The sequence below is a fragment of the Rousettus aegyptiacus genome, unplaced genomic scaffold, assembly GCF_014176215.1.
Source record: "Rousettus aegyptiacus isolate mRouAeg1 unplaced genomic scaffold, mRouAeg1.p scaffold_m13_p_2, whole genome shotgun sequence".
NCBI lineage: Eukaryota > Metazoa > Chordata > Mammalia > Chiroptera > Pteropodidae > Rousettus > Rousettus aegyptiacus.
Genome location: NW_023416295.1, coordinates 164,694,581 through 164,708,691, shown reverse-complemented (window position 1 = coordinate 164,708,691; position 14,111 = coordinate 164,694,581). Strand labels below are relative to the sequence as shown.

At 43.4% G+C, this 14,111-nt stretch overlaps 1 pseudogene; it reads left to right on the top strand.

The window, feature by feature from the left end:
• The first annotated feature begins 2,043 nt into the window (after nt 1-2,043).
• Nucleotides 2,044-2,162, top strand: LOC118614131 (annotated as a pseudogene).
• Nucleotides 2,163-14,111: the final 11,949 nt, after the last annotated feature.

The window sequence follows — 14,111 nt, the reverse complement described above, 5'->3', positions numbered from 1 at the left end:
CACAAGCCACATTCCAGTGAGTGCCCGGATGTGGTTGGTATGGAGCTCAAAGAAGGCTTATTCGTTAAAGACTATGAGTGCAATGTGGATCAAGGGCCTAGATACAAAGTGATCGTTTTGAAAGAGCATCCCTATGGGCTGTCCTTCTCAGGAGACTGCAGGCATCAGAGGGATTGGTTACATCATGCTCAGGGATTTTTACCTAAAAAAGAGCAGGATGACCCAAGACTCCTGGATCCCATCACTAATCCAACACGTGCCTGCCTTTTATAATTGTATCTCAGTCTTTTGGAGACTTTGTAAAGTTTGTATTTTTCTAGATGAAACGATTTTTCATCTTAGAGAAGATGACCCATTACAAGTCATTTTAGTTAGCCTCATCCCGACTTTCTCCAACTTTTTCCCTTCCCTCTTCTTCCCACTCATTTTTTCTACTTCCCTTCATTCGATTGGTCAATATATAATTATTGAGCATTTAATTATGTGCCTTGAATATCCTGGGGCATGGAGGACACAGAAATTCATCTGTCAGAACAGGCTACATCACATTGCAATAACACGCAATCCCAAGAAGGTCATGTCTTAAATTGCAAACGCTTATTCTCCTCATGCTCTCTGTCTATTGAGGATTGGTGGAGTGCCCTGACCACAAAGTGTTTAGTCAGAAACCCAGGCTGATAGGAGCTCCAGGCTGCTACGGAGGACAGGAAGATTTCAGATGGAATGCTGTGAGAATACAAAGAGAGTTATTGGAGCGTGGTGTCTGTGATTGAGGGGTCAGGTATGCCTCTCTGAGGAGGTGACTATTGAGTTGAGATGAAGCGTGAGAAGGAGGTGGCTTTGGGAAGATCTGGTGGCAGACAGTCTAGGAAGGACCAGCAGCGTCAACACTCTTTCATCAAGAACGAGCTCAGCATTCAAGAAATTGTAAAAATGTGATGAGTGAGCAAGAGCATGTCCTTGGAGGTGATCAGAAGCCCGACCCTATTGGGCCGTACAGGCCACTGCAAGGAGTTGGAGTTGTATTCAGACTCTATTTTACCTCTAAATTTATATTAGCAAACAAAGCTCACCTAAGTTTCTAAGGGTGTCAAGCCCTTTCAGAGTTTGGACCTCTGCTGAGATGCCCTCCCTCGCCTTTCCCAGCTCAACTCATTCAGGTGGCACCTTTTCTAGGAAACCTTCTCTAACACCCTAGTGTAATACCTCCAATCACAGATACTATCAATTATGCATTTCTCTGCAGAATCCCTAGCTACTATGATATCCTTGAGGGCAGAGGTCGAATCCCCAGCACAGTACTGGACAAAGGTAGGCCCTGAATTAATTAATTAATTAATTATTAATTATTAATCAATCAGTCAACTTCAAGCACACTAATCAAGCGCATTAATTAATAAGTTTCTTGTACGTCGTGACATTAGGTAGTCTATGGGACAGGGCTTGGTAACATGTCGTCATCACCACGTTTTCCATATGACCTAGACAAGTGCTTACCATAGATAAAGTGCTAAATGAAGACCTTCTGAATTGATCCAGAAGAAGCCTAGCTTACTTCAAGAAGATATGCGAAAAGTAGGAAAATAAAGAGGATGTATTGATTACATCCTATATACCGATTGATCATCAGCTCCTCTGCCCACATTCTCTCATTTTATTTTTACAACAGCCTTACGAGATGAAAAGCTGGGGCTCAGAGAAAAATTAGTGACTTAGATAAGTTGAGACCTGCCACATAATAGCTACTCCATAAACATTAGCTGCTGTTATTACCGTTGTTTGTATTATTATCACTGAAAAGGAGGGAGAGGGGCCTGGGGCAGTATACGCCACACAGTGTGTTCAAAGCTGGGAGGAGAGCCCAAGTTAGGAGAGCTCCCTAAACAGAAAGGAGATCCCTTTGCACGACAGACTTTAACTCTTAGAAGATCTGGGCCCCTTCGAGATTCTGATGAATATTGTGGACCCAATTCTCCAGAAATACGTGCAGCCACACAGATCTTATAGGTACACAAAAGCCCAGTCTTAAGTTGTAGAATAATAGTTTGTGGCCGTGCCACCCTGAACAAGCTGGATCCCATCTGATGTCAGAAGCTAAGCAAGGTTGGGCCTGGTTAGTACTTGGATGCGAGACCGCTCAGGAAGACCAGGTGCTGTAGGCATGAAAAAATAAGAGATTGTAAACTGACGAAGTTCTTGCAATCTGTGAGGTCAACCAAGGGTTGTTTCACCTAAAAAAAAAAAAAATTAATTGTAGAATAATAAATAATAATGGTAAACATACAATGCTAACTACATGGCAGGCCCTAGTCAAAACACTTGACGCAAATTCTCATTTAATCCTAGAGCAACCCTAAGAGGTAGCCACTATTATTATTTCCTTCTTTATAGACAAGGAAACTGAGACCAAGAAGTTAACTAACTTGCTAGAGGTCACTCTAAAGTATGAGAGTAAATCCCATTGTTGGGATTTGAACCAACCTGGCTGTAGAAGAAGTACACCCACCCACCACACCCACTGCCTTTCAAGATCCTGCCCCCTGGGGGGTACTGGGCTCTCCTCCTGCATTTCAAGGAGAGACTTGCTCTCCTAAGAGCAGACACCTTAACCAAACAAAAGCATGGGCCACCTGTTCCTCTTACCTGGAACCTGCAGATCAAGACTTTTTCCCAGCATGACCTTGAAAGTAAACACCACTTGATTCTATGACCATCCTGATTGAAAAATAACTGGTTCCAGGGGTATTACTGAGACCCATGCAAATTCTTTGAAATAATGAACTGCCTTACGCAAGAAGAAACTCCCTCTCCGACAGTCTCCCCATCACCTCTCCAGAGTGAGCAAAATTCCTTTCCACCTCAGAATATTAGACTGTATTGATGGCTTAAACTCACCCACACTACACCTTCGGGTATGCTACCAATCCTTCTCCATTAAGCCCATAACAATGTAACAGAAAGGACAGGCCAAGAACTGTGGGAAGGTCTCAACTAGCAGAGACAGGTAGCGCACCCACAATTAATTATACACATTTATGCGAGGGCTGGTAAGCAAATCAATGTCATTGATGATTTATTCCCTAATTTGCTTTGAGTATGCACCTCATAAATCAATAATAGAAGACGGCATTAAAGCATTGGTGTTAACTGTCAGCAGAAGGCAGTGTACCGATTCTTTTAATTAAAAGAATGTGTGTGGTGAATATGTCCATGTGTTATATTAGATATGGTACATTTTAAAATTGCTTTTTCAACATCAAAAGAAACGCTCGGAGTTTGGAAGAGGATGAAGAACTGTAAATTCACAGTAAGCGGCAGGAGTCTTGGCGTTCCAGGGTAATGTATGGTAATTTGACATGTAGCCTTGTCCAAGAGCATTCTGGGAATGAAGATAATGTTCTCTGGTTCCAGGCCAGGAGAAATGAATCCAGAATGCGAGCCATTGCTGACACACCGTCAGAAAGTCGTAAAAGACAATGAGATGTGGCATCATCTCCTTTTGGGTACCAGATAAAATTGATTCTATCTTTCCTAAAGAGTTATATGTGGACTATAAAAAGTAAATGGATATATAAAGTTAAGATAATCGAGGTTAGCAATGCTTTCCCCCTCCATAAAGTTCTGAAGATTAGATAACTTTTTTAGAAAAATAACAAAAATTAATATTAAAAATCAACACTATTCGTCTGAGTGAAGAAGTCATTACAATAGAGCATGAATTTTCACCTCAGTCTTGCCTAAAAATGCCAACTATGGTTAAAATAAATGACGCATGGGAGAATTGCACTTTTAAAAGAGGAAGCCTGTTACTTGTGTGTAGGGATACCCATGTCTCAAGGAGAATGTAGTCTGCTAACCAGTCAATGTTTCCAGCCTAACAGAAATCAGGCTCCCGCAAGGGAGAAGCTGTGGGTAAGAGGCAATGTAGCTGGTTGGATGTGAGGACAGGTTTCGAGTCCGGTAGGCATGGGCTGAAATCCTGGCTCAAGGAGATACCAGCTGTGTGAGCTGGAAAAGAGTGCCTGAGTCTCCTATCATCTTCTTTTTTTGCTTCTCTAAAAAGGGCATAAGAATATCTGTAATTTATAGGATGCGGGTAGGATTACCAAAGAGGATGTGTGCAAATTAATTACTGGAGTCCTTTGGCCCACGGTAATGCTCAATATATGGTCAAAAACAAAATAAAATACAGCAAAACAAATACAACAAACAAACGAACGTACAAAAACCAAAGGTGGGGGTGGGGGTGTGATATAGCAAAAATGATGTGCATTACAAAGCCACACCTGAGAGGATGAATCACTGTTTGTGCCCGAGAGTAGAGAAATTTATTGGTGCTATTGGGTTGGAAGAAGGGAAAAGAGGCTGGGAGAGGGAATAAAACTCCTGAATAAAGGGCCTCATGGCTTTGGGTTGGTCATCTTGAGCCTCAATTCGTAGGAAGTAAAAAAGAAGCTTTGAGCTGGATGTATTTTGGGTTCCTGCCTTCCTAAAGGCTTCATAGGTCTAGGAGTGTGTTGGCTAGAGATCGCAGCATTTAGATCAAGTTTAGGCACCTACATCTCAGATTTCTCCCCAAGATCTCATTCCCTAAACTCGGACTAGGAATGGAACAGGAGGCATGTGGAGACGCACTGTTCCCCACGTGTTGGGATAAATGTTGAATATGGTTTCTTTGCTGCTAAAGTATTGTAGAAATGAGGGCGCTAATGAATATTCAACAACTAGCTAAATTCTGTGTGTGTCTGCTTGCTAGCAAGTGTACTGTGAGGATGTCAGGACGAAATAGGCAAGGCAGGAGAAAGAGCAAGGTCCTCTTAGGTAACCAGTCTGCCTCTACTCACTCCTTGTTCTACATACTCTTCTCTCTGCCTGGATGCCGTTTTTACCCTGGGTCTCTCTCTTCCTGCAGGATCTCTTCTGTATTTCTTCCAGGGGCTGAAGGAAATGGCGCCCTTGCCGGGAAGGCATTTATGCTTCTCTCGAACAGAGGTGGTCTGGCCCTCATGTCCCCTGCAGCACGCTGTGCTGCTTTGCTGGCATTCATTGCATCCTCGTTAGCGTTATACAGCCCCTGCCCAGATGTCTCCTAGACAGTCCAGGCTTTTTTTTTTTTTTTTTTTTTTTTTTTTATCCAAATGCAGGATCTGTGGCAAAGGGAGTCTTGACATCTTCCTACAAAGGAGAGTGGTTAGGAACTCTGGAGAGAGAGAATATGGCTCAATCATACCATACCGCCCAGGGTGATTTGGGGCAAGTTACTTAATTCCTCCTGCAGTTTTTCACCCAAAGAGTGAAGATAATAGTACTCCAATTTGGGTCAAGATCTCCTGACAAATTCTTATAATACCCTATACTTCTTTCCTTTGTGGCACATGTCAAAAATATAGTAAAGTCACCGATAAGGTAGTTAATGCTTTAAAACATGTCTTCTCTGCTCCACTGAGGCAGGGACCACATCGGAATCTTTCACTTCTTTATTTCGAGTTTCTGGGACTTGGTTGAATGAGTGAAGGAATTCATGATTGAATGAACATTTCTATGAATGAGTTATAGACTTGTTATCATCTCCTACTATAAGATTAGTCCCTTGAGGAAAGATTACATCTTTTTCCTCTTTATCACCCTCACAGTGCCAAACGTGGATTAGGTGCTGAACATTAAGCAAAATTTAATTAAAGGACCATTTCTTTGGGGGTCGGACACACTCTGGGGATTAGTGGGAATTCTCCCCATAAATCCTCAGTGTCCTTCTGAGATAGACCGTTGTCTCCCTGCTGTTTTTGTCTCAGCTTCATCATCTGTGAAAGCAGAGCTACCTACCCGCCCATGACAGGCAAACGCTACCCCAGGCCGTCGGCTCACAACCCAGGGCCAACCTCGTTCAGTTCCCACGACCTCATCAAACGAAATCACAGGGCAGGGTGGACCGCACCTTCGCTTCAGCTCGCTGTGGTGAGCACAGAGCAGACAGCAGGACCATCCTTGTTCACTCTCAGCCTCAGCCACATTCTCAGGGTTTCATAAAAGATATTTGAGTCGACTTATGCCACAGGCCGTCGCTTCGAGTAAACCTACCTCGGACATACTGAATCGGAAAATCTGGACTCCAAGTACATGAATTTTAAAATTGGGGTTCTTTTAAAATTTTGGATCTACCATGTCCAAACATTTGGAAGTAAGTTGGCATTTATCATATAACTGTATAAAGCATCGAACCTGAGACCTGCAAATAGTCTTTAAAAATTATATGCATACAAAGTTATAAACATGTGGCCGAAGATACATTTTCATTGAGATACACATTCATCACCTACTCGATATCAGACACGGGACTACATGTACCCAGGAGTCAAATATAATAAGAAACATCAAGCAGACCCCACTCCCGATGATCTTACTGTGCTCACTACAATCTTACTGATAAGTAGGAGAAATAACATAATAATAATTCACATCAATTATAGTATCTTTGGATTCAAGTAACAGAACGTGCTAATGAACACTGGCTTCAACAATTTGGAAATGTAGCAGTAAGTCCCAAGTGGGGCAGATTGCGGAGTAAGTTGAGTTCGTGGCTGACGACACCATTAAGAACCCAGATCCTTTCCATTTCTCCGCTCTGCATCTTCATCATTGCCTTCTTCCTCTGTTTAGGAAGTTGCTTAATTCCTTTGTGCCAGTTTCAGTTATAACATCTGGACATGATGATTTCCAGTGGCAAAAACAAGGCTCTCTTCTGTTGTCTTCTTTATAGAAACAGGAATATCTTTCCCATAAACCTCCTCTTCCATCTCATTGTCCTGACCTGGTTCACATTCCCATCCATACCTCAACCACTGGCAAATGGATGTAGGACCATCATGGCGAGGATTTATTCCTGAGGCTATAAAGGTGGTCCTTGTGGGAGACACAGATGCCAAAATATCATGAAGGCTCTGGTACCCAGCAAAAAGGGAAGATGGATGGCAGGAGGGCCACCGACCACATCTGCTAGAGCATCTGATGTTGCGTTGGCATTTGATGGAACGCAAACCCTTGCCATACACATTATCTCTTGAATATGAGCTTTGTTCGCTCGGGGACCTTCTGTATGTTTTGTTCTCGGAGGTATCACAAACAGAGAGAAGGTACCTGGCACATACTAAATTTTCAAGTTACATTTGATAAATGGACGAAATATTTACCACATTGCTGCACCCTCTCTCACTTTACAAAAGTGGAAACAGGAGTTGAGAGTGCTTACGGGGATGATCCAGTCACTCGCGATAGAACACCCTAAGGAGAATTCGAGCTTGTATTTGCTAGACTGCAGATCCGGTGTTTATGTGACTCCCTTTGGCTTAGGTGCCTTGTTTCTCGGAGAGGTACAGGTCAAGTGTTCTGGAATTTCCAAAGACGCAGGTAATAATTCTTACCAGGAAAGTCAGGAAGACTTCATGTAGAGGGCATGCATAATTTCTGCATGGAGATTAACTATTTCTAAGTGGGATCAAGTCCAAAATTCTAAATTTTCACACAACAGTCACAATCATACGATCTGTATGTGAGCATAACAAAAACATTTTTTATTATTTTTCTTTTAAAATCTCTGTGGCATTTTGCAACTACTGTATTTAATAGCAACTCGTTGGGTTTTTATCAGCTTCTATCCTGTTACGTCAACATTTACCTTACGTGATAATGTGAGACTGGGTTCGTTTTCCGGAGTGGTGTGCCTGGATCATTTGCTTCACTCATACAGTCATTCAACAACTATTTGCTGAGCACGTCACGCACCACTTTAAATGTAGAGGACACGGCAGGGAATAATAGTGGCCAAGCAGTGGCTGATACATGATGCCAAGTGCTGGTGGGAGCTGTGAAGAGGAGCAGAGCAGTGGAAGGGGTAGAGGCCCAGGGTGGTGGGGGAAGCAGAGGATGCTTTTTATAAACAATAATTAGAGATGACCTCTCGGCTAAGGTGGTAGTTGAGCAAACTTGAACAAAATGAGGGAGTAAACCCAGCAGTTATCAGGATGAAGAACATTCTAGAGTGACAAGCCAGGAAGCATGAAGTCCCTGGAACAGGGGAATCCTGAATGTGTTTGAGGAACAGTGAGGTCAGCGAGACAAGAAGAGAAGAAGGAAGGGGGTAGAATGATGGCAAGAGGTAGGGTCAGAGGTCCCCAGAGGCTTAGAGCCTGATGAAGGTTTATAGCTGTCGTGGAAACAGTCTGTGGCAGGGGTGGTATAGGAAAATGCATGCCTCCACCAAGTTGTAAAACCTCTCCGAGTCTCAGTTTTCCCGTCTTAAAATGTGATTGTCACACCTACCTCATATTGCAATGAGGACTAAGTGAAATAGTGCATGCGATTAAAACAGTGTCTGGCGTGTAGTTTGTGTTCGGTTAAAGCTCACCATTGCTATTATCATCATTACGATTACAGTTATCCACTGCTATTTATTCAAGATGATGGATATACTTGCTAGGTTAGGCGCTTTCCAAGCCAGGCTAACTATTCAAAACTGAACGGAGTCTTCCCAGAAACATGAACCATGTGCACTTACAGAAAGAGCAATGATGTCCCTTAGTGAAAGTCTGGCAGCCACACATGGCAGCTGAGAAGTTGACATCCCTCTACGTGAATGACGCCCAGCTGAGGCCAAGTGGAGAAGAAAGAAGAGCAAAGCACCTTTTTTAACAGTCTTAAGATGCTACCTGGGCTTCCTTACCTAATAAGCTCCTTCAGGGTGCTCTCTCCGCATCCTGAGAGCAGAATTTGCCCCTGCGTGTTCTCCAAAGAACCAAATATGACTCATCCAGACTGCACACCTGGGCCCTGTGATTTGGGTCATAGCAGAGGGCAAAGGAGTCACCGTAAAGCCTGGGATGAATGCAGGAGACTGACGTAGGAGACCCTAAGGATGCCTGCTTGCAAAGCTGTCCTGTCTCCTTGCACCGTCTCCAGTAAGGAAGACAGAGACCCATTTGTCTTTCTTCAACTGGCTGCAAGGAGCTTCATGTTGAGAATTAGAAGATGACCGTGTACCTGGTGCGACTGGGGTGTCAGGTGGAGGGAAGAGAGCATGGCACAGGCATGAAAAGTACAGAACGGGCTGGGCTCTGAAAGGCTGCTGCTTGCAACATGTTGGGACAGCACGAAGGCAGAGAAAGCCGTCTCATTCTATTCCCTAGTCCCCGGCCCTTCACTTATAACTGAAACAAGGGAAAGCAGCGCATATTATTGCTGTTGCCTGGTCAGTTTTAAAGTAGGTCTTTCGGGCAGTCCTCTACCATGACCTTACTATTCATTAGACCCCCATGCCAGTACCCTGGCTGCTCCCCAGCTGGAACTCCTGCACCTGCCACATAAAGGCTCAGCCCTCCCCTGGTCCCAAGCCAATCCAGACTTCCAAAGGTTTCCTTTTCACACATTTTAGCAAAATATCCGATACATCCTAGAATAGGCAGGCACAGGTCCAGGCAGTAGGATGCAAAGGTGCAGAAAACTGAGCCCCTCCCTTCACATCTCTTACTCCCCAGACCTGCTCCTTCTCCCGCCTCCCGCAAATCCATACCTTCCCAATTCAATGGGCTTCTTAATAAGCTCTGAGTTCAACCTCCACGCTACCACTCACCAGTTCTGTGACCTCCGGCAAGATGGGAATAATTGCTCCCATCCCGCCCACCTCAGCATGGTTGTTTTTGATCCTTGAGACAACAGTCACAGAAAACTTGGAGATAGTGAACATTGTATGAAACTCAAGCACCAAAAAAGGCTTAAAATTCCTCAGGTGACATGAATAGCAAATACGGAAGGCTTTAGGCACAACGGGATGGCCCCCAGAATGCATTAAGGTAGGTTCTAGAAGCCTGCAGGGTCCTTCTCAGTTTTATTCCAACGTGTTGATTAAGTCCACATATAAGGGATTGAAAGATTCTCCAGAACCAAAGTAAGTGACCCTAAACCCCCACACAACTTCCTTCCTGTCTCTCCTCAAGTGACTTGTGTTTACTGGAAACGGGTTTCCTCTTCCTGTCTGGGAAATTCTGTTTACAAGAAACTAGCTCTGTAAGGAAAGGAAAAAAAGGAACCTTTTTTCCACCAACCCGCCTTGGAATTTCACCAGGCTCCCCTTCTAACCTGGACCCGAGTAAGCCGTGACTCACCACTTGTGCTTGGGGGTTCCATTCCCACGAGGTCACGTCCTGCGTGATTACCAGTAAAACACAAGCTGTAGAGATGCCTCCATGGGAAAAAAAAAAAAAATTAGGGGAAAATTTTATTTTGAGAAACGCGATCCTGACCACAGTACATTATCCGAGCTCTCCCAATGCTCTCCCTACTGTGTCTGCTCATCCCAGGCAAATAAATGAGTGCTTAGCCCTCCCCCTCAAGTCGACAGATTCCTGGGACAGCTCTTCGAGCTTTAGTCTCCTGACTTGTACATGGGGCTAATTATGGCAGTAACAGCTTTTATTGACAGAGTCCTTTGCCATTGCCACATGCCTATTTAGTTCCTCCTCCAAAGAAGCCTACGAGGAGAAAGCTATTACTATCTTCATTTTCCAGGTGAGGACACTGAATCACGTGACGGCAAGTGATTTACCTACAGAGGGGCAGAGCCAGGATCAAAATCCCAGCAGTGTGGCCCATCGTTTTCACCAATACACCACGGACACCTATCTGACTCCTCGGCATGTTTGGAAGGTTAAAAGAGACAACCAGGAAATGGTAAGCAGTTAATAAATATCGTTATATTATTGGATGAAAATATATGTCAGGTACCCGTTCCGTAGCAGGCCTTCAAAGTATGTTCATTCCCTTCCTTTCATCTCTCCTTTAAAGTAACCCCACCCCTAGCGTCTTCCCCTCAAGTAGCCCGGAATGTGCCACTTGGAGGTCATTCCTAGGAGAGTTACAGTGCTCGGTTTCTGAGCAATGCGAAGTGCAGAGTTGGAATCTGCCATTTTCTAGATGATGCTGTAGGTCAAAGGCACTCAACCATGGGCACAAGTCCCATCAGTGCAACACACTTTCTACAACAGCTCCTAAGAAACCGTGGTTCTTGGTGAGAAAGCAGGGTTGTTCTTTCCAGTGAGGAAACTCCTCACAGAGTAATAGTCCTGCCCTTACCCATCATCCTCTCCTCCCTTGCTTCTCACCAAGGTCAGGTGGAGCGGTCCTCCCCTCAATTAGAACGAGAGAGCAAAGTGGGTGTGTGTCTCTCTCTTTTCTGATCTGCCTGTGGAGAGAATATGTTCTGGTCCCTTAGCATCCTGGGGACTTAGCATCAGTGACTCTGACGATAAATATCTAACTCAAGGGAAGTCTTGAGCTCCTGCATTGTCTTCACATCTAAGCAGATCCAGTCCAAGTCGTATCACTAACAAAAATGTGCGTTGACCTCGGTGGTTGATATTAATGTTGCACGCCAAATATTTCTTCTTCTTCCCTTGCTGGGCACAGGCTTGGAGGACCCTTTCTGGACCTCTTGTGATAAGCAGGGTCATGTGACTAGTTGTGGCAAATATTTTGGGAGTGGAAGTGATATGAGTTGACTGTGGGATAAGAATTCAAAACTCCATGCAGACTCTTAGGTGTAAGGAGCTTGCCAGTCTTCATCATACCAGTAAAGAAAAGCTGAACAATCTGAAAAATCAACAACTTTTTGTAGACCTGTCAGAGAAACGCAATCGCAGAGCAAAGCGCCTCTCCAAAATTAGAGAGGCAGATGGGCGGATACTTGCTGGAGCAGAAGCCTCCTCAAAAAAGAGTATTTGGAAAGAAAACCTCAGCCGCAATTGACAAATTGCTAGAGGCTCAGTGTAGACTATGCTGACAGATAAAAATTTTGGTTATAAAAGGGCCCTCACAGTTCATGAGTTTTACCTCCAGGAACTCTCCAGATCCTCCCAGTGAATATGAAAGAAAAAGTTCTCGCCTCCAGCAGGAGGAGAAAAAAAAAAGGAACTGTTTTTGAGTACGCCAGAGCATTCTGTTCTTCTTAACAAGGTCTGCCTTCAGGAAAAACTTTACCAGAACCTAACCTGCTGAGCTTACATCAAAGCCTAGCCTCCCTGGGGAGAAGGGGACTCTCAACTCCAGCTACCTCTCGGCCATCTTGTCCCACCTAAGGGGGAAACACACTGAGAAGCCTGGGTGAAGGTCATGGTCCAGGGGCACAAGCTCACCAGAAGACTGAGACTTCAGCCAGGAGACTATAATTTCTCTCCTCTCCCCATGCCTTACTACTTTTATTAAAGGCCAGTATATCATGTCCAGATTTCAATAGAAAATTACAAGGCACACTAAAAGGCCAAAATAATAACAATAATAATAATAATAATAATAATAATAATAATAATAAATCAGCTTAAAGAGACTGAATGAGCATCAGAACCGGAATCAAATATGGCGTGGATGTTGGAATTATCAGACTAGGAATTTAAAACAATTATGATTAATATATAAGGGCTCTAAAGGATAGAGCAGACAGCATGCAAGACCAGATAGGCGGTGTAAACTGAAAAATGGTCGTGCTAAGAAAGAATCAAAAAGAAATACTAGAGATCAAAAACACTAGACCAGAAATAAAGAATGCCTTTGATGGGCTTATTAGTAGACTGGACACAGCTGAGGAAAGAATCTCTGAGCTTGAGGATATGTCAACAGAAACTTCCAAAACTGAAAGCAAAAAAAAAAAAAAAAAAAAAACCACGCTGAAAAACTCTAAAGAGAATAATATCTAAGCACTGTGGGACAACCAGGAAGGGTGTAACATGCATGTAATGGCAATACCAGAAAGAGATAACTTGTAACAAGTAGAGGTTACAAAGTATTTTCAGATTCTGACCAGCTTGATCACACTACATATATCTAGCCCTCGCTTCTGTTACATCAGTGGTGGGGTGTGTGTGCACGCGCTTGGGCTTGGAGGTGGGTGGCAGAAAATCCATGCAAAAGTTGCCAAACTGCCAACTCGTCACAGCCTGCTTTGTGACGAGTGCCCAATAACTTAAAATACATCATAACTTTGAATCCTCACCATTACCCTGAAAAATAAATGCAATTCCTATGCTCATTTCAAGGGACTCGAGTTTAATGGCAAATTTCTTAAGGTCATGCTGTGGATCTGTGATGAAGCCAAGTTTGGAACACGCATCCATCTCTCTTCAAAGCCTCTTGTGCGTAGCCACTACACTCTTCTGGCTTTTAATTTTTCACTTCCTGTGCTGCCTAGAAGGATGGTCAACATATGGCAGGGCCTCAATAAATGCTTTTGCATTTACTGACTCTTAACATAGATTACTGTTAAAACTATTTTTAAAGTATGTGATATGTTATCCACACTTAACTCAGTCACGATGCCTGGCACATAGTAAATGTTTAATAAATAATTTCTGTTTTAAATATGCAATATTACATTTAAAGAGGATATTGTGCTATAGACTGATGATTCGTGTTTAAAGATGGGTCGCGTTTTGTCTCCCTAATTGCAAACATTATTTGTCTATTTTAACGTAGTATGATGTTTTTATTTTATAAGGAAAGATAATGCATAGCTGAGTGGAACTAATATTTTCTTTAACCAATTGTTTATTCTTAACCCTGGGAGTCTAACAATTCAGCCTAAGAGACACCAACTTCAGTATCATCTATTTCCTCTTTGCACAAATAGAATGTACAATAATTTTGAGGTAACAAAAAGCCTTCCAAGCATTGACAAACCCAGGACAAGGAGAAAGGAGAAGGCAAGTAAATCTCGTTTTTGCTTTTCCAGTATCCATTCAGCTTTATCCCATCAAGGGCATTCAGATTGTCTTACAGAGAATGAACCCTGCCCCACTTTCAGTCTATGTGTTCCTGGAGGTACACCCCATCCTCTTCCACCCCCCCACCCCCACCCCACAGGCTCCAGGAGTGGGCTTATCACCTCGACCTAACTCACTGATACATCACCCATCCTTACAGTACTGTGGTTCGTTCTGTACCTGATGTGTACCGTTTTCTGTTTCATCAGAGCTAGATCAATGTGGCTTAATTCTAGATCCTTCGCTGGAAATATTGGATAAGAAAAGTTTTCTTTTTTCTGGACTGGAAACTCGTAGAAATAAGTCTAGAGC